Below are 22569 nucleotides of genomic sequence, written 5' to 3' on the forward strand. Positions count from 1 at the left end.
TATACTTTCCTTAAGTTTTGTTTCTGAATTTTTTTTGGAAATCTTGCAATTAGGTGCTGAAATCAAGGTCCATTTTTGTGCAATGTCTTAGAGTTTTTTTATGAGATGAAGTTTAATGTGCAACAATAGCAGAAATATTTCAAAGGAGAGGGGAGTTTATGAGCTTTATGTTTTCTTTTTCAGCCTTTGGTGTAAAATCATTTCAGAAAAGTCCTATTTTCTTGAAAATGTTCTATCATAGTCCTGCTGTTCCAGAAGCATAAAAAAGCAGCAATGTTTTGTAAATCTTCCTTGCATATCTAACTAGAATGCTTGCAAAATACTGTATCCTAGAGACATGGAAGGCTACTCATTACTGGTGGCCAAAATTGCTTTAACGTTTTGGAAGAGTCTGAAAACAATTCACGGCATGTATTAATTTCTATAAAACGGTTTGCCTATGATGATAGCAGTAACAAATTTAATTTTATCTTAAAATATGAAATAGCTAGAATTTTGTTTCGATTCTAAAAACAAAAATTTTGTTCCTGGAGCTAATGAATTCAAATGTTGAAGATAAGATCCATGTATTTCAGAATGTTGTTGAGATAAATTCAAATCTCTAACAAGATTGTTTAATTCCTTCTCTTCAATTAGTGAATTTCATAAACACATTCATATTGTTTTTTCAATCTTTCCTACACAACTGGTATCTACCCTTCTGCATGGAAATAAGTCTACATTCAGTCTACTGCAAAAAAGGATGATAATTCAGCCAACAAACTACTCTCAAAATCTATGGAGAAGGTCATCAACGGAAAACTACTATACCAACTGGAAGTAAGCCAGTTAATTAGACTGGCAATATTGGATTTCACTAATCTTTCAATCCACAGCTGATCCTCTAGCCTTCACTATCCACTTTTAGACTTTGCCAGGGGAAATGTTTGGAGAAACTGATGTGGCTGCTCTTCATATTTCTTAAGGCATTTGACCATGTCTAGCATAGAGAACCTGCTCAGAAAACTACCATTGTATGGTCTGTTTTCTACTCTTTGCAACTGAATCTCAAGCTTCCTCTCCTCAGATTTTCCACTGATACATGAGTACCCAATGGCACTGTACTTTCACTCATATAACAAACTACTCTCAATGACTTCAAATCCTATCTATAGCTTCACTGATGATAGTACACTCCATTCCTCTTTTTCATTTGACAAAGTTTGTAGCATCCATTATCAGAAGCTTCAAGATACACAATAATCAATAATCTCTAAACTTTGACCACCTTAGTCTACTTCAGTGGGGTGAGGACAACCTTTAGTCCAGTCTAATTTCCCACAAGAAAGATCAAACATCACTTCTCCTTTCTTTCAATAATATCCAGATATCCCATGATCAGATTTCCCTTTTTCAGCTGACTTACATCTCTAGCTTTTCCTGCCACAAACACATTTCTACAGACACACACAAAAAAAAAAAAGTATACTCTTCTAATCAAGACACTACTTCTATCTCCCTGTATGTGTGTCTGTTAAATCCTGTCCATCCAACCATGGAATACTGCTCACACATTTGGGATAGTGCACCCCAGTTAAATGAAGATTCTTCTCTCACAGATCCGCTCTAATCCTTCTCTCACAGTTTCTGCCTTATGTCTCTTGCTCCTGTATAAGTACTTTCAGGGACAATGCTCTGCTGAACTGGCCATTATATTTCATCTACTTTCCAAAACTATAAGATAAAGAGCAGCTGCTGGTCAATGGGCATTCACAGCCCAGCTCAAACCAACCTCTTCCACTCCATCTAACTCTATTCTTTGGAACAGCCTTCCTCACCCTGTCTTCTGCAAAGACAACCTTCAGCTGTTCAAAAAAAAAAAAAAGAAGTCTGCTTTCTACTCTTTGCAACTGAATCACCAACTTCCTCTCTGATCATTCACTACAGGCCATAGCAGAAAGCTTCCTCTCCTCAGATTTTCCACTTATATATAAATACCCTATGGCACTATACTTTCACTATGGATGGATTCCTCTTTTTTTTTTCTTTTTCTTTTTTTTCTTCCTGTCCACTTGTTGAAACAAGTCTTGCAACCTTTCATTCATGGGTTAGATATAAAACCTTTCCATGAACACACTACAAGCAGAAAGTTCATCTGTTCATATTTCAATATGTGGCCAAAATGGTGGAGCAAGTGGTAGAAGATTTAAAGAGTGAGAAACTACTCTTATTTTCTAAATTTGAGTATGATATGAAGTATGGAAATTCTAGAGTCAAACAGAAGTATTAATCTGTTCTTTTTGTTCGTTTCAAATCTCTAGCATCTCCAAAATATATGAGGTCTTTTTTTTTTTTGTGCATCCCTCAGTTTCTAAATCATAACCTGTCACCTACACCCCCCACATGGCATTGATATGATTATAGGTTCTTTGACCTCTTGTGTATGAGATCAATTTTAGGAGGGGGGTGGGAACAGTAGATCAATTAAGTTTTTTTTTTTTTTTTTTTTGGTTTATACCAAATTTGACTTGCATTTATCGACTTTAAATATTAACTCTATATTATGCATCACTGTAAATTCTGAAAATGAAAATACAAATTAAGAACCTTGAAGTGACACAAGAAGGTGAAAACTTTCAATCAACCCACAGAAGTTTTAATTAACTGTGCATCAAATCATTTGATGCACTGGGTGTAAACCTTACAAAAGATTATGCTATTAGCCCTAAATTTCACGATTATGCTACGATGAAATTATTATTTCAAGCCTGCACTAACCATTATTCACATAATATTCATCATACCTCTCCTTAAACCCATTCACTGAAGAAGCACTCACAGCCATCTCTGGCCTGGCAACACATTCTTAACAGTTCTAACACCTTTGCTAACCACATTTTTACACAATTTCCAAGGGAGATCTCTTCTTGCCATGTAAAGTCTTCAGTGTCAACTTATATGTTTCTATCATTTCCACTGCACAGTCAATTTTTAATCACAGGGAACACTCCACATACCACTGAATTATCTCCACCAGCAGTCCTCCCTATTCTTGCTTAATAGTGTTTTGAGTAATAGTAATCTTATGTGCTATTTTGACCACCTTTGCAATATATCTTCTGAACTTGAACTCCATTATCATCTCCAAATAAATAGCTGCATCAATTTCCTGCAGTTCAGTTCCATAAATGTAGTAAGTAGCTTGTGATCTCTTTTTGCCAAAGTTCATTACCTAACACTTTGTCACATTAAACTGGCAGCTGTTATATTTTGCCCTTACTGCCAGCCTAAGTCATATGCAATATCTGTATCATCACTGACCATCATTCTTCTCAGCTTCGCATCATCAGCAAATATCTTGTTATTTCCAGTTGTTGTATAAAAGTAAATGTGGAAGGGAGTTATTGGTGGTTGTAGAAACAAATGAAGAGATGAAGACATCACAACTTGTAATCTCTTCATCCCAAAGTGTATGAACAAGTGAGCGAGGAGCAGGTTCTTAATGGAGATTGACTAGCAAGTGGAATGCACTGCCTGAAAATGTAAATGAGTTTAAGGCATGATTGGAATCAAATGATTCATCATAGGAGGTCAATAGTCATAAGACTATTGACCTCCGGTGATGAGTCATTTGATTCTATGCAGGTCTGATGTTAATTATAATAATTAAGCTGGAAGCCATTAACCTATGCCTTATTTACAGTACTGTCGACAGGGTGCAGCATAGAGGCAGCCTGTCTCATGGCGATGCTTAATAAGGGCACTCGTTCAGCCATATTGCGATAGGCGCCGTTGCTACATTAACAGGAACTGTTAGCGTAGCAAGTGTGGAAAGAAGTTTTCCAAGCTTAAACTGATTAAAATTTATTTGTGAACAGCAATGACCCAAGAAAGACTGGTTGGTGTAGCAACTATATCGATAGAGGCAGACATAGCTTATAATTTGAATTTAGAAGAGCTTATAAACATCTTTATTGTGTGATATCCCCATAGAGCAAATATTTATTTAATATTGTTATGTAATCCTTTTGCATTAATGTTTCTCTTGTAATAAAAACAAAATAGCAATTGTAGATTTTTTTATATTTTTGTCTTATATCCATCAGAGACAATATTTAATTGTTTGCTTCAGGGTGCAATCTAATCTGGTGATGATCCTGCTTATTTAAGTCACCAACATTTAAGTTTACTGACAATTGCTTTTCTAGCTTTGCATCAGTGATGACAACTGAACATTTCCCTATAAATTCAACTGCAGTAGATCAAATGCTGATCTCTGTGGTACTCACCAATCTTCTCCTGATGTTCCCTCATATGCTACTCTCTGGTCTGTCCATCAGCCACCTTATTATCCAATTCACAATCTATCTCCATTTGCTCCAATTTATGTAACAAAGTTTCATGTGGTATCCTGTCAAATGCTTTAGCAAAGTCCAGCAGTATCACCGTAGCCATTTCCTTTATCCAACTGAACTGTCATTACCATAAAAAGTGAGAAAATCACTAAAAAAAGATCTACCATCACAAAATCATGCTACCCATTATAGGGTATCAGATTCCTGTCCACCAGTCTTGAATTCTGCCTTTTACTAACTCATCTAATACCTTAACCATTATTCCCAATAATTTGCTGCCTCTGTTTTGGAGCCTCCTTTATGCAATGGAACTATTTTGTCATCTTTTCATCCCCTTAGCACCTTCCCAAAAGTAAGGTTTAAATTAAATAGCTTGTTAAGAGGAGCTGCCAGTTCTGTTACACATTCTTGTAATACCTTGATGAATACATATACAATCTAATACCACAGTAATATTTGCATTAAAGTTGTGCAATATCATAAGCACTTCCAATTCATCTACCTCCATTCTCACATCTGGAACAACAGTATCTCCACATGAGAATACTGAAGATACACTGCTTAATTATAGTTAATTACAGTGGATAAAGAGATGCATTATTTGTAAGTTTTATAAAACACAAATAGCATGTCATTTGAAAGAATCCCATCTGGTGAATACAGCAAAGAACCATTAAACAATTTACTGGATTTTTTTTATTTATTTTATTTTTCATTTTAATATATTTCAATAAGTGAATCTACCAGTGGCGTAGCTAGAAGGGGGCGGTCTGCCCCGGGCAGCACTTTGAACCTTTTTGAACATTTACAGTTAATTCTAAAATACGGTCTTGAGAACTCAGTTCCAAATATTGCAATACTGCTGCGAATTTTCCTCATAACTGCTGTAAGTGTTGCTAGTTGAGAAGAGTTTTTCTAAAGAAAATTGATTAAGAATTACCTACATTATTATGAAATAGACTTTGCCAATGTCATTCATTCTAAAATGTTTTCAACATTTTAGAATGTTGAAATTAAAGTTTTACTTCAAAAATAAACAGTGTTTTAATTTATTTCCCTATACATCGTTTTCAGTTTTTGTAGTGTTTTTAGTGTGTATTGAGAGGAGCGGCAAACTCATGGACCGCCCCAGGTGGCAGAAGCTCTAGCTACACCACTGGAATCTACACAGATCTTTCTTTCAAGATGGAGAAGAGCATCTCTAATGCTGGTTGTAATATTCAATGAATACATAACTGTTTTCATAAAAATTTACATGAGATGCTCAAAATTTATAAAATAGACAAAAACTTTCTGAGCATTGAAATGTAGCCACACTAAAGCTTGAAGTAGTGTCAACATCTGCAGTTGAGCAGTGTTGATCACATTTCAAGAAATGATTATTGCAATCAACCTCGATACTGAAGTTTCAAAATATACAACAGAATTTAAAGCAATCCAAAAATGCTATAAAGAAAGAAAATGCATAGTACGAGATGCTTCCATCTTTATTATAATTTAAAATTCGGTCTTGTTGAATGAAATCAATGTTACATTTAGGGGGGGGGGAGTTTTGTTCTTGGATCACCAACTAAGTTTTGCTGTAGAAACTGAACTGCCTTGTTTCGTATCCAACCCAATAAATATATTAGCATTTTTTCCTTCTTTTTTTTTAGTGACTCCCAACCAAGAAGGGCTGTAAACCTATAGGACGTGAACCATGGGAGCAAATTTTTTTTCTTTTTTAATTATACGCTTTATTTTTATTTTCTCATAATCCTGAATTCATGTTTTAGAGACCAAATATGGAACTTTTTCAAGTCATAAGTAGGGCAGTAGTCTTAAAATCAGTGGATTCTGCCATTTAAGATCCACAGCTGACCTTACATCATCCACAACTGGACCCTTCCCAGGTAGTGCATTTCATCTCCAACTTAGAGACATTCCATGTGAGACTAACATCCTACTTACTGGACTATGCAAAAATAAATTAAAAATACAAAAAATATATAAAATTGATAAAAATAGAAAAAAAATTTTTTAGCCCACTCATGGCATGAAATGTAATATAGGTTGCAAATAACCTTTCATGGGCAGGAGCAACATAAAAAAAAAAAAAAAATGAAGACATTCACAAACATCCATGCTTATGGCAGGATTTGAACCAGTAGCCCTGTTGATAGGAGAGAAGGGAGATGATGTGCTATCCACTCAGTCAGCTATGCTTGCAAATCTCACCTCAGTCCTCTCCAAAATAATAAAGTCGTCAATAGTTGACTCCTCCACTATTTAGAGTCACACCAATTAATTAGTATAGTATAGTAACTAGTATGGATTCTGCCATTTAAAATCCACAGCTGACCTTACATCATCCACCACTGGACCCTTCCCATGGAAAGGTTCGGAGAAACTTGAACCGTCACCCTCGACATTTCCAAAAGCTTTCGATCATGTGTAGCATCGTGGCTGGCTTGACAAATTGACATCTTTTGGTCTCCCTGCCACTCTCTGTAATTGGGTAGCCACCTTTCTCTCTGATCATTGTAGATTGCTTCCTCTCTTCGAGCTCTCTCCTATCACCTAATCTCTTTCTCCTGTTCATAAATGACCTACTCACAATCACCACTAATCCTATCCACAGCTTGCTGACAGTAGTACTCTCCACTCATCCTACTCATTCTATACCATGCAGTACTCTGACATCCCAGGCTACAAAGATCATCCACAACCAATGTCTTAAACACTCATCTACATAATATCCTTCAATGGGGCAAGAAAAACCTTGTCATGTTCAATGCCACTAAAGCACAGTCCTGCCTTTTCTCTTGCAAAAGGCAGGCCTAACATTTACCTCCAATCTCTCCTGGCATAAACACATCACATCAACCTTAGCATTCAAAAAACCAGGTATTCTCTTTCATTTAAGAGACTATTTTACACCTAACCAACTCTTAACTACATACAAATCCCACATCTGCTCCTGCATAGAATATTTCTCACATGTTTCAGGTGGTGCACCTAAAATTTCCCTTAAAATCCTTGAAGCGCTGTCCAACTATCATTCCTCCACTTTCTGTTGTACCTGTTAATACAAGAGCAGCAGCTGCTCAGCATCCTTTTACTATGCAACTGAAACACAACAAACCTGATTCTCCTTTTCCTCTTTTATTCCATCCGGCTCTTTCCTCTGAAACAGCCTTCCTCATGAAGTATTCCCAAACAACTACAACCTGCAGCTCTTCAAAACAAATAATAAAAAATAAACTTCTATCTCAGGCCTTATCAGCATCCCACACATGGCACTGATTTGTCTTATAGGTCTCTCACTCTCTCTCATTTATGGGATCAACACATAAAAAATAATAATACATTGTCTCAAAATATATATGCTTATTAATATGCAGCTTATAGTTTAAAATATAATCTTATAGAAATCACAGTTTCTTAACTAATATTATGAGATTTTGCAGTGAGGTATGAAATAGTAGACGTAGCTACTTAGAAAAGAGAGAGAGAATAATTAACATAATTATAAAGGAATCTGCCTCTGTCACCGAGTTTAAGTTTTTGAATGAGTCTCTGGACCCCATAGATATTATATAATAATAATTGGTGAACGAGTGGAATGGATTGCCAGAATTAGTTGTGAATGCAACTAACAGTTGCATTCACAACTAATTCCGGTTTATTTTAAAATTAAGTTTAAGTTTAAGGACAGATATGATAGGTTTTGTGTGTATAAACATTAGTGTGGATCTCCCATGATGCGTCTCTAGACTCTATGGAGATATCGTATAATAATTAAGTAGATAGGCAAACATTCACAACAAAAACAGTGAGAAAGAAAGGGTGAGGCAGGGAAATAATCTGTACTCTTGGGTATCAAGGTGTAGAAATAAGTAACATTGGGAAGAAATAATTATGAAAAGAGAACACACACACACACACAAGCTAAATTGCTGCACAGACAAAATACACTAATAACACGGTAAATTCCATGTTGTGGAAATGAACGTAAATGATTTTAAGTGGTAGATGAATTTTTTGCTCACTGAGCCAACCACCCTACTCACTAGAGAAGGGTTTCCCAAACTGTGTTCCACAGAACACCAGTGTTCTGCAAGACGTTCTCCTGGAATTTATCATTTTAGTTTTCTAAGGATTTTTCATGAATAAATATTTTATAGTGGAAATATTCTGAGGAGAATAATATTCGTGAATACGTCGAAACAATCAGACCCAGAACGCCTAATAACATCTGTGTAGCAAACGTTAGTGACCAAGCCGTGTATTTTTAAACGTGGAAGTATTCATGAATTATCGTTAATTTTTCCACACATCGAAATCTTTCAACATTTGGAAAGGGAATACCGCTATTTATGACCAGTCATAAAAATTACCTGCAAGCGGATTATAACAATGGGCGGCGTATATCCTCTGTTCTCCAAACTGAAGGAAATGACATCTGTGTAGCAAATGTCAGTGACCAAGTGGCATATTTTTAAACATGGAAATATTCATGAATTATTGTTAATTTTCACACATCGAAATCTTTCAACAATCGGGAAAGAGAATACCGCTGTTTATTACCGGTCATAAAAATTGCCTCCAAGCAGATTATAACAATGGGGCAGCATATCCTCTCTCAAAACTGAAAGAAATAACATCCGTGTTGCAAATGTTAGTGACCGATCAGCAAGGAAGTATAAAGAAAATTTTTTCCACTAAAATTGAAGATTAAGGTAGTCTGTATCCTGTTCTAATATCTAGTAATACTGAATACTTTCTTCGCAAGTTCGTATTGTAGGGTGAAAGTTTTGAAACCGTAGTGCCATGATTTTTTAAAAGTAATAGGCCTGCAGACTTAAATTTTAATATGAATAAGAGACAAGGGACTTTGTTTAATTTTGGCATTAAGAAATTTCTTATTGAAGGTGTTTGTGATGCAACAGATAGTGAGTCATCCACCACCAGCCTACAATGTGATCTCCAGGATAAACAAAAGGAAGGGGAAACTACCAGCAGACAGGAGAAAAAGTCTGCATTCACTCGTAAGTACTTATATTATACATTTTTGGTGATCAAAATGGGATGTGTCAATGAAAATCAGCACAAATTAATTTAATGATGTTTATGTTTAATTATTAATTAATAATTAAAAATCAGCTAAATTAACTATTAATTAATACATTACAAAATAACCAAGGTGTTCAGTGAAAATTTCAGGATTTGTGAAGTGTTCCATCGTAGGAAAAGTTTGGGAAACGCTGCACTAGAGGCAGGTTGATTGGCTCATTACAAACAGTAGGGTTTCTGAATTATCTAACCCTCAGCCCACCAATTTGAAAACGTTTTTTGGCCACTGATATGCTACAAGTCTTGTGACTTTTTGTGTGTGCATAGGATATAAAAAATAATGTTTATAGCCTTTGAGGGTTAGATTCACATTTAAGAAAAAAAAAAAAAAAAAAAAACTAGACATTGCTAGCTAAGCAGTCTCCCACCTTAAAGACATTCAATTCACAAACAACTGTGCCTATGGTGGGATTTTAACTCGCATCTTGCTAGTTGGATATCAGCAGTTAAGTATTAGTCTAGTGAATTAAAACACTTGATGTGCAAACTTTTTTTTTTCTCATGCTTAAGTAAAGGATTACAACAAGAATATATTTCTTGTCAAATATTTAAGTAGATAGGCAAACATTCACAACAAAAACAGTGAGAAAGAAAGGGCAAAACAGGGAAATAATCTATACTCTTGGGTATCAAGGTATAGAAATAAGTAACATTGAGAAGAAATAATTATGAAAAGATAACACAGAATTTACTTTCTAACAAAGCAAATTAGTATGAGTCAGTAATGTGTGTGGTCACATAATCATATATTTTACTTCATAGGAGCAAACAGTTTTTCCAGCTTTATTATAATTTTGTCCAAATAACTAAAGATATGAGTCCTTATTACATCTATTAAGTACCTGCATTATGTTGTTGGCTTGCCTTTTTTTTTTTTGCAGGATGAACACCTGTTTCTAGGAGGAAAAGTCCTGTCATTTCTCTATGAAACCAGCTAGCTTATTTTAAATGAAATCTCTTATAAACATGATATCTACATGTCCTAGCATAAGAGCAGCAGAGAGCATTGAGAAGTGTAATATGAACAAAGTAATTACTTTTTTTAGAATAATACAATAATAAGATATTACATAATAATGCTAAGCAGGACATTATGTTCTTGTTCTTATTTTTATCCATAGTTTATAAGAAAACAAGTTTCTAAGAAGTATCTTCATGTCCAACTGCATAATGAAAGCAGATGGTATTAGTCTAAAATACATACATTGCCTTACATTACGGAAAGAGCTGCTTTCAGACAGATTCTGACTTTAACTGAGATCTCATCAGTAGGAAGCTAAACATGGCAAGCTGCACTGGAATTTGCTCAACAGTAGGTCATATTTTTTCATGTGGGGAATGGTGAAACATCAATCAAGGTTGAAAGAGGTCTGTGCAATGACTCAATAGTCTAAGGTAATATACACATCCTTGATATATGCTCAACATTATAGGATACCTATTGCTTGCAATTCATTACAATAAGACATTATTATTTAGGCACCTCCATGAAATTCTAGGATCAATATGGAAGGCCCACACTAACCCACACAATACCTGTCATGCTTCTCCTTTAAATTCATTAATTAACAATGCAATTGCAGCATCCTTTGGTAACCTTTCAGTCATTAACCATTCTCCAAGCAAAAAAAAAAAATTACTCCTCATATCTTTTGCTAACTACATCTTAATTTCCAGGAATAACCCTTTGTAGATCTCCCTCATGCACTTTAAACATTTTTCTTTCATTTTATTCTATAAAATACTTTAGTAATTTATGTTTCTATCGGATGTTTTCTTTTATTTTAGACCAACTCACAAACTTTTAATCTAGCCTCAGGGCAGTATTTTTACAATCTCAACTGCCTACCTCTGCATTCTCTCTACCTCGTATTTTCCCAAATCTCAGAGAACAGTCCAGGTGTAAAATCTATAAAGAGAAACTCCTTTATTCCTACTTCCGAACGTTTTTCGGCATCCCATTTTGATCCAGAACTTCAACTTCCTGTTTACCATCACTTCTAGATCACTATTTCACAGCTTGTCACTTTTTCAGTGCAAAATGCATAACCTTATAACCATCACTCTAATTTCACATGCAAGTAATTATGCTGAAAGTGAGTCAACAAAAGCTGGAGCTATAAGTGAATAGAAAAATGCCATAAATAGAGACCAAATAGCAAACATGAGATGGATTATGGAAAGAACAAGAGAATTACAGAAGGAAGTATTCATCTGTTTCATTGATTATAAGAAAGCTTTTGATTGCATGTCATACAGCTCTCTTATCAAGAGAACTGTATGACAACCGATAAGCTTCAGTAAAAACAGTCTTTGGAGAAACACACAGTGTTTGAGTGCAAAAAGGAGTCTGGCAAGGTTGTAAATTGTAGCCCCATCTTTTTAATATTTATAGTGAATAAATACACATTATGAGAATGGCTAACTTAGACAAAGACCTAGCTGGAATTAAGACTGATGGCAGAAAAATAAATAATTTAAGACATGCAGATGATACAACCCTCATAGCAGAAACTACAAAATATCTGGAGCGGTTGATTATATTGGTTAAGAGGAAAAGTAACAATGCCAGGCTTAATTTAAACATCAGCAAAACAAAAATGATGGCTTTTGGCAATTTAAATGAATTTATAATAGAGAGGAATAAAATAGAAATTGTTGAAAGTTATCATTTACTGGTATCCAGAATCAGAAATGATGGTAAATGTCAAGATGAAATTAAAAGAAGGATACTCATGGGGAAAAAAATAGCTATGTTAAACCTGACAAAATTATGAAAGACAAAAGTGTGAGTAAGACTAAGAAAGTTAGAATTCTCAGAGCAATGGTATTTCAAATAGTGATGTATGAATGTGAAAGCTGTATTATTAAGAAGGACGGAAAGCAAATTGATTGATTCGAATTATAGGTGTGGAGGAAAACAAGCATATAATTACTTCTGTGCTGCAATTCTTTTATTCCCCTATGGGGAGTAGGCAAGACTGTTTTAGCCCTATTTAACTTTTTGAGGCTGGGGGGGGGAGTCAATATTATTATTATTCGTGACACCTCCAAGGAATCCGAAGACTCATTGCGGGAGGACACCCACTATAAAACTGTATCCACCACTACACTGAACTTCTACTACTAATCATCTCCATCAACGCCATCCACCGCAACATATTTTTTGTCTGTAAATTATATGTTCTGAAGGGCTGATTTGTCTGTATGCGGGATGAAAAACCCGAGTTTCCAGGAGAAAAAATCCTGCTACCTCTATATGAGATTGGCTAACTCACCTTCAATTGAAAAAGTCCACATAAAGATTCCTCCCATCACGACGATTGGAATAGGCCTAATCGAAATTAGGCCTATTCCAATCTAAGAGCACAATATACCGTCATTCTTCCAATTGTGATACGGAGGCGCTAGCCAACCAAAGACTATCACTAATTATAAACGGCATCCAGTGAAGATGCCGTAAGCAAACAAGTAGCCCAGTCACTTTATGACTGGGCTACTTGTATACAGAGGCTAATGACTTTGCATCAATTGCTACAGTATCCCATAATGCAATGCACTTATCCTTATGCACATGTATAATGCTATGCATTATGGGAAGGGCCACTATCCAAACCAGTTTTGACCTTTATTGAGGTTTCATCAGGCATAAATTAAAGATGCAAAGAAATTATATTCTTGGTTTAATCCTTTATCCAAGAGTAAACAAACGAAGTTTGCATGTGAAGTAACTTCATGACTGGTCAACCAAGCAGGAAAACTTTCAATATTTATCTCTATCCAGAGTATTTTAGTAATAAGGTATGACACCTTTTGGCTACTTGTATATGGAAATATTACGTCTGAATTACCTCAACCTTAGTATTACTTCTGGATCTGGCTCCCACTGATGAGACCTGAATAAAGTTCGAAACCAGTCTGAGTAGTAATCCTTCCCATAATACATAGCATTATTATATAACATAGATGGTGTCAGGACCTTCCTCTCCCGGAAATTTGGGTTTTTCATCCCACATACAGACAAATCGACCCTTCAGAACACACATAATTTACAGACAAAAAAGATATTAGAAGGAGAGGTGATATGATTGAGACTTTTAAACTATTGAGAGGTGGTTACAGGGTTGACACTGGGGTTTTTTCGCTTGGTTGAACAGCAGGAAGGAGTCATGACAAGAGGCCATTCCTGGAAGTTACGAAAGGAAACTGTGAGAAAGAGGGTGAGGAGTGGTTTCTTTGCATGGAGGGTAGAATGCATTGCCTGATGGAGTGGGTGAGAGCGAGAACGGTCAACACGTTTAAGGAGTGGTATGATAGACTTTGTGTTTCCTAGGAGGGATCTCCCTCGATGAGTCTTGATAGACGTGTTTCTTAGAAAGGACCTCCCACGATGAGTATTTTGACTCCATGGAGGCCTGAATAATAATACTAATACTAATTATACATTTCTGGATGGTGCTCCACAAGGCATTAAACAGGAATACTTTAATTTTGATCACCTTGTACTCTCCAACTAGTGAAAAACCAATGGAGCACATCACATAGTAATTAGTGCTTACTAATGAATTTAAAATATCAGATCTTAAGAGTAGTACAGGAAACTGGGTGATAAATTGATCATCATAATTACTATAATAGAGACCAAGCAGACTTTAAAAAAATGAATTTTCTTAAACAACAAAAATTTTTTAAAATAATATCAGGAAAAAAATTTTATTTTTAAAATTATACTCAGCTAATAAAAAGTAATGCTGCATAACTCGTCTTGAAGAAAAAGGAAACTCTTAAAAATAGTAATTTGCATATATTTATATATTAAATTGAGGCTAGCTGTTTGGAATTATGGGTGAAGCAACTAAGGCTTGGGGGGGAAGAGTGTACTGTGTTTGTTATTAATGTGCATTCTTTTGACTGGTTTGAGAGTTTTGGGGATGAAAAACCATACCACTTCTGTACAAGACCAATTAATTTACCTTCAGCTGAAACGCCTTATACTTCTTCACATTCTTGATGGAATCCAAAGACAATGACTGCAGAGACTCATTACATTGAGAGACAGATAACATAACTAATGTTTAAGAAGCTGAGAATATCAGTTGTCTCCATTGTGCAAAACATTTTGCCTTATGGATCATAAATATATCTTAAATGTAGTGAAATGTTAAGCATAAAGACACAATGACTATTATTGTAACTTGAAGATTCTTCTTCTCTTCATGTATTAGGTCTAGTGGCATGTTATGGAGCTATCCTTAGACTTTCTAAGCCGTACCTGTCTCAAAGATAAGGTGGCTAGTCCTATGCCTCCCGGTGTGTCCTATGTCTGTAGATGCGTGTGTTCACGGGGCAGGTTGCCTGCTTGCAGGAGGAAAACCCCCAGATAAACTGGGGAGAAAAACCCTGCAGTTTAAGCCCAAGACGGGTTAACTTGGCTATGTCTGAGAAAGATCCTCAAGTTCCTCACGTCGGCGACGGGAATCGAACCCAGGATACTCCTTTCCCAGGCATATGGTTGCAAAGCGCATAGCCACTTGACTAACCGCATATCAACTTAAAGATATGATAAAATTCACCAGGTGGCAGAACACACACAAACATGAACAAAACAGATTAAAAGCATGATTTTTTTATCTTTTCTAAAACTTGCCTATGTTGCCTTGCAATATAATGAGACAAGAGTTCTGCAGTAATGGGATGATATTTTATTACTAAAAGCAAATCAAGGTAAAAAGGAGAAAGGAATAGGGATGGAATGGAGTAACCAAAATAAAATGGTTATATATATTGAAATAAAATCCATGTAGAAAAATAGCATAAAATAGTCAGGGGATTTGAATTATACATAAAAAGTTAAAATTGCATAAGTACATGAACTAGTACATATGTTAATAAATAAATTCCGTGTGATGATACAGCATTCCCCCTTTTTACAGGAGTTCATGGTACCATCTAATTCCCCCAAATTTTATCCGGGCTCCGGAACCGGCATAGGCTGACTAATCAGACCTATGGCTGGGTCAATATTCCCAACTGTAATCAATGTGTGTCCTCGGACCGGTTTGCCTGCTTGTGGGATGAAAAACCCCAGATATACTGGTGGAAAAAACCCTACTGTCACACCCAAGACCGGCTAACTTGGCTATAGCTGAGGAAGATCCTTGAGCTGAGGAAGATCCTAGGTTCAATTCCCGTCAACGGGAATTGAACCTAGGACGCTCCATCCCCAAGCATATGGTTGCGAAGCGCAAAAGCCACTAGGCTAACCGCACAGACAGTACATATGTTGAGGTACAGATAGAAAGGCAGAACAACTATCATATCTAGAGCGAATGAAACAGTTTATTCTGTGTTCCTAATAGTGACACATTGAAATGCAACAAAAAGGTATACAGAATAACAGAATTAAGCAAGACTGTCAGCAGTCCTTCAATAGTGATTAATGTACTTAAATTAATGAAAGAAACTTATCAAGTACATATAACTGATATTTTACTGCAAAGCAAACTATATCTTCAAGCAATCACTCTCTTTGATGAATTGAATATTACACGTCGTTTTTGTCACAAAAACATTCAAGGAATGGTAACTGACATGATGAAATATGGAAATTTATTCCTTACAGTCAAACCAGAGTAGTCACAAAAAAAATGATCTACTGGTCTTGCACTATACTGTTAATTGTCAGACAATGTTTTACCTGCTTATTTAGCAAGATGTACACGTCCACAGACTTTCATAGATGCTAAACATAAACTTGCATAAGTATGTGACTCATATGAGGTGGGAATTACTGAGTGTTTATCAGTAATGAGTTTACTTACTTAAATGAGTATGTTAAGTAAAGTTATGTATGTTAATAAGTAAAAGAGCAATATCAGGAAGTTCTGATGTGTTGTTGTTACAAGAGGATTTGAAATGTAGAATGGGATGTCATTTTAATGTTACTAAGTGTAAAGTTATGCATTTTGGCCAGAGAAGATGGAAGGAGGCAAGAGATCTGGAGATCTTAGCAAACAGGAAACTGAATCCTTTTTTGTGTGTTGCACAGTGATCAGCATTCATTTTAGAAATTATGGACTTTACAACCATATTATAAATAACTTTTAATTTCCTGCCGTTTCAACCTTCATATTAAGGTCATCATTTGGAGTATATACAAATATACAAGGACAAGCCGAGTTACATTTCTCATAGTAAGCTAAAGAAACAATGATTTGATCACTGGTCATTTTACTGGCATGACCGCTAGAGAAAAAAAAAAAAAAAATACAGATAAAATTACAAATTAATTATTTAGAAACTCCAAAACTAAATTCTGTTTAAGATAACATGAGAGAAACATTCTTTCTTATAGGCAGTTTTCTTACAGTAACAATGATGTCCTATTTTTAACATTACAATTGTTAATATTAGATTTAGGATTCTGGATTATCTACAGTCCTGTTTATAATTAACTCTTTGGGAGAAAGTTTCCGTGGGTAGAATATGTGCCTTCCATATGCTTGGGATTTTTAGACTATCATTATTGTTTAGATTGGGGTGGCTGATAAGAATCTCACAGGCTTCCTTAAATTTGTGTTCATACTATGTTTTGGCATGATGTAAACAACTGGTGCTTTTCCAGTCAATTCTATGTAAAGTCATCATTTAGGGCATGATCAGAAAGGCCAGCTTCACCAAAGTTATATTAATTAATGTGTCGTTAATGTTCCTTTTGTCTGACAGGAATTGTGCATCCTGTTTCCCCTATATATGGTAGATTACAGGTGCAATAAATACGGTATACTCCAGGGTGGGCCAGCAGAGGGAGTGGGTATTTAAGTAAGTATATAAGTAAGCTTTTTAATTTTGCAGGGGGTTTAAAGGTGGCTTTTACATTATTTCTATAGTATTCTATTTATTTTATCTGATGTCCCTTTAATGTAAGGAATAGTTTTATTGTAGTATGATTTATCTTTTTTTTTTTTTTTTATTGAGGTCTTGTAGAGAATTTTGTTAATAGTGTTTTGGCTGTAACCATTTTTTAGAAAAGTACTGCTGATAACTTTAAATTCGTCTTTCAGAGCTTGTTCATAACACTCTAAAAAACAGGGCTTTGAAGATCTGCTCCAATGAACAAGCTCTGAAAGATGAATTTAAAGCAATACTTTTCTAAAAGTGATAGTTCTGCTATAATTGGCACTAATTAGGCACCATTTGGATTTCTGTGCACAGATCTGATCACCTGGCTATACTGGTGATAAGGAAACATTGGAGAGAACACAAAGGCACATAAACTAAGTCTGTCTCAGGACTATGAAATATTGAGTATGAGACAGACTGAGGGAATATGGTCTTCAGAGCTTGGCAGAGAGGAGGAGGGGGATCATATGACTCGCACATATAAGTTAGCAAAAGGATCCTATGAAATAGATACAGGGGAATTATTACATACGCTAACTGGTGATGCAAGAACCAAAGGTCATCCCTGGAAACTGTACAAAGTTTGTGTGTGTTAGAAAATGAAAAGTAGATTTTTTACTCGGTAGTTGGTGAAAGAGTGGAATGCATTGCTGGAGCAGATGCAGAGTGCTCCAACATTGAATGTATTCAAGACAAGGTACAATAGTTATTGTGATCTGTGAGTGCTCAACCTCCTGTGATTAGTCTTCAGATTTCGTGGAAGCTTTGGAGTAATATTAATACTAATCTTATTTGTTTATGATAATAAAATTAATGACAAATGATATTCTAAAAGGGGTTTTTAAATAATGGGGCAAAATACATAATTTGTATAAATGCGTAAATGCATCCAGAGGTAACTGACCAGAGAGAAAGAGAGAGTGAAAGACAGAAAATATAATGGCATAAGCACAAAGTAGTATGGATGTAATAATGTAAAAAAATAAACTATACATTTAGCTGAATGTACATTAACATTTACATCTGGGAAAATCAACACAAAATAGAATAAATACATTATATAGATATGTGTGTTTGGATAATTTTGACTAAATAAAATCTTTAATTTTTTTCTAGGAATACAGCAACATGAAAAAGTTTGGACTTATCCTCGCTTATTCGTCCTCAAGGAGATCTTAGTAGAGTGAATGAAATGAGGATGCCTGCAAATAAAAAGTCCACAATCACAAGAGAAAGAAATCCTTCAACTGCAGCAGCACAAAAGAGGAAATAATGAGCACTAGATCTGTGAAAATGTAAATGCTATGGTAGGAATGGATATAATGCACGACCAAAATGAGAAAGGAGTTCAAGAAAAGAAAAGATACCATGGAAACAAGGGCATACCATTCATTCTCAAAGGAAAAAACTGTCAAAATAATCAACTGTGCAAGAGAAAAGAAGTATACAGAATATCAGAAGAAGGATGTACTAACAGGCAGGTTAGAACCAGCAACACTTGACTGGTGTAAGTGGAAAACTCAGGCAGATCTGTTATGGTGCTTCATCATGTGGATGCAGCAAATGATAGAAAGAAAAAAAAGAGGGATAACATAACAGAGAAAAAAAATGAAAATGTGGAGGGGGGGAAATATATATATATACATAACTATGCCATTAAATATGCTGTACATTTTACTCATTATGTGCTACTGTAATTAAAAATTTTCATTAAATTATTTCATTTGAAATTTGAGGATTGGTTGTCATTTAAAATGAATACACAATGTATATCAGGATGACTAGGAGGAAAGGAGAACAGAATACACACACACACACCTGTGTACCATACACATATTTTCTAGGCTAAACAAGATATCTTTTAATATTTCTATTATTTATTAAAAAAAATGAATTAATAAACATTTAAGAGAAAGAAACTAGAGTTTGATAAACAGTAAATTAGCATATACATACATATGTATTTATATTAATATTTACAGGAAAAAGTTATTGACACTCAACTTCTCCTCTACCTAGAGGTTGATCAGTTAATAAGCAACCACTAGTATGGATTACGGCAATCTAGATCTATGGCTGATATCTTACAGGACTTTTGATAGTGTTGGACATCGAGAAACCTGCTTAATAAACTGCCTTTCTTTCATCTAGCCAGCTTTCTCCTTGGTTGTTCATTGCATGTGATGGTGGATGGTATCCCTCTCTTCGAGCTTTGCCACCAATGCAGGAGTGTTTCAGTATTCTGTTCTATCACCTATCCTTATACAGAAATGACCTATCTCAATCACTACTAATCCTATCCACAGCTTTGCCAATAGTAAACTCTATTCATCCTATCTTTCAGCAAACCATGTAGTTCTCAATATCTCATGCTTCAAGATCTGCAACTGATGCCTTAAACACTGATCTCCATTCCATCTTTCAATGGAACCTATTCTATCTTACAGGTCCTTCCATGGTCACTGGCCAGTGACCATGGAAGGACCTGCAGAACAGAGACAGAGCAAATACAGTAAAACTGTTCTTCCTCATTTATTCAATCTACCTCTGTGTTTCCCAACTACAACATCAATCAACTCTTCAAGAACAATGTCAACAGATTTTTTCTTTTTCAATCTTCACCTGCACCCCACACATAGTGCTGGATATACTATAGGTTGATGCACCTCGGGTGTGTGGGATAAATAGATAAAGGGGAGAATTCCCATTGATAAAAGGCTGATAATTTTAAGCAAACTTGCTAGAACACATGTAGTCAACAGTCATAATACATTGGCTTGAAAGCCTTAGTTGCTTTAGCCATAATTCAAACCAACATCTCTTCATATCTGAGCACAACAGTGAATGGATGAATTCTATATCAAGGCCATATAAATAAGCACAATAAATTTCCTTATGTCCGTGCAGTTAGCCTAGTGGCTGTGCACTTTGCAACCATATGCCCGGGGAAGGAGTGTCCTAGGTTCGATTCCCGTCGGCGACTTGAGGAGCTGAAGGATCTTCCTCAGCCATAGCCAAGTTAGCAGGTCTTGAGCATGGACAGTAAGGTTTTTCCCCCAGTTTATCCTGGGGGTTTTCATCCCGCAAAGCAGGCAAACCGGCCTTGAGAACTCAACACTACAGGACGTAGGACACACCAGGGCATAGGGCTGACCACCTTATCCTGTGAACAGTTTGAGGTTCAATGATTAATAAACCCTTGACACCACAAGGTAAAAAAGGAAGATGAGATGAGAATTTCCTTATCACAAATCACGCCTTTATCAATACTACCACTCTGTGCTGCTTTTATTACTTTCACAATATATCCACCCCTGAAATTCAGTTATCTATCTACTATGCCTTCCAGATACCTAGCTGACCAATTTCTTCCATGAGTAAAATGCACAATTGTAATACATCTAATTAAAAATCTGTAATCTAATACTTGGTACTCTGATTCCATTACAATATGCCCATATAATTAGTTTATTCAAATTCTCCTGGGATCTCTGTGTGGCTTATATTTACAAGTACCCTTCCAGTACATCATCAGCAAACAAGTGGATATTATCCTTCGGATGAATGATGTACAAATACATGACAGTAATTCAAGCATGCTACCAAGATGAAGAATTATAGAATTACTTTCATTCTTCTAGATGGTTGCCTGTTCACCAGACACTTTAATTCATTTTATTATTATTACCACCCTAAGACCTCATGGAGTCAAAGACTCATCTGGGAGGTCCTTTTATCACACACAGCTCATCATACCGTGTTTTAAACACATTCAAACTCTTTGCAGACACCACATTCTCAAGCAAGGCATTCCAATCATTCACAACTCTGCACAAAAAAAACCTGCCTCTCACACCCTCTTTATACAGTTTCCAGGGATGACCTCTGGTTCTCCCTTGATCTCTCACTATTCTCTGTAAAACTTCTCCAACATTGATCCAATAACAACCCCTTACCAACTTGTAGGTCTCTATCATATCTCCACTCTTCCTCCCGTCCTCCAGACTCTGCAAATTACATCTTTTCAATCTTTCCTCATACTCAACACTCCAGAGGTCAGAAACTACCTTAATCCTTTGGACCCTTTCCAACATCTCTTCATCCTTCTGAAAACCCGGTGACCAAATCTGGGCACAATAGTCCATGTGCGGCCTTATCAAAGCCTTATACAACAGAACAAGAATCTCCCTATGTTATGTTGAATTTTTTCTTGACAATTATTCATAAGACTATTAAACTTTTTTTATATAATCTTTGTCAAGTAGCTTTATTTTATCCTCCTACATGTTTCGCCAATTTTTCTATTGGCATCCTCAGGGAATACAAACTAGTAAGCTAAAATGAAGGTTACAGACTAGGTTATAACTGATGGTTCTAATTCATACAAAAAATTGGTATTGTGCATGACAATGTGTGTCTCTCGTTAACGTGATTTATTCGTTATGGCTCATGACGTAATTGTTATGAAAGTTCATAACAATTTCTATTGGCATCCCTGAGGATGTCAATAGAAAAACTGGCGAAACATGTAGGAGGATAAAATAAAGCTACTTGACAAAGATTATATAAAAAAAGTGTAATAGTCTTATGAATAATTGTCAAGAAAAAATTCAACATAATGAACAGGATCAACGAGATCACCAAACAAAAGGTACGCAATCTCGAAGGTTTAAAATGCAAAAAAGCTAGGTATTTAAACCATCTGACTTTTTTAAAAAGATGTAGAGACAATAGCGTGATCCCAAAATTTCTTCGTTTGAAACAATATTATAAAACTAGACAAGCCAACTTTATTTACCAACGAACTTCGTATGCTCTTCTTAGAGAAAGAATTCACCATAAGAGATTCATGCTTAGCAAAATAGACTCACAGTGCTATAATTTATTCACAGATATCTCTAATAATCTTGACGCTGAGACATGGCAACTATTAGACAATATGATTAGCAACAGTTTTACCAAAACGTTTAATCACAGCAAAAAGACACAAATTGATAAATTCAATATGCTGTATGATAATCATAGAAACTGCAAACCGTCTCTACCAGATAACCAAGTGATAATTAACCTATCTAAATACGTTTTAAGTAAACCTGAGATCTCTATCCTCAAAAAAGGATTCAATTTTGCTTTAAAACCCACTGTGATTCCTAAAATAGAGTTCATCTGCAACTTAGAAAAAGCCTTCTCATTACTACCATTTCCAATAGCTAATGAC

At 35.5% G+C, this 22569-nt stretch overlaps 1 long non-coding RNA gene across 4 annotated transcripts in view; it reads left to right on the top strand.

The window, feature by feature from the left end:
* LOC150103024 (uncharacterized) overlaps positions 1–19086 on the top strand; it is a 99890-nt gene extending 80804 nt beyond the window's left edge. For all 4 annotated transcript variants that reach the window (XR_016548804.1, XR_016548803.1, XR_016548802.1 and 1 more), the window contains exon 3: positions 18468–19086. This is a non-coding gene — a long non-coding RNA (uncharacterized LOC150103024). The remainder of the gene's footprint in view (positions 1–18467) is intronic.
* The last annotated feature ends 3483 nt before the right edge of the window (positions 19087–22569 follow it).

Source organism: Typopeltis vanoorti, chromosome 9 (genome assembly GCF_054136105.1).
Source record: "Typopeltis vanoorti isolate ZY-2024b chromosome 9, IOZ_Tvanoo_1.0, whole genome shotgun sequence".
Classification (NCBI taxonomy): Eukaryota; Metazoa; Arthropoda; class Arachnida; order Uropygi; family Thelyphonidae; genus Typopeltis; species Typopeltis vanoorti.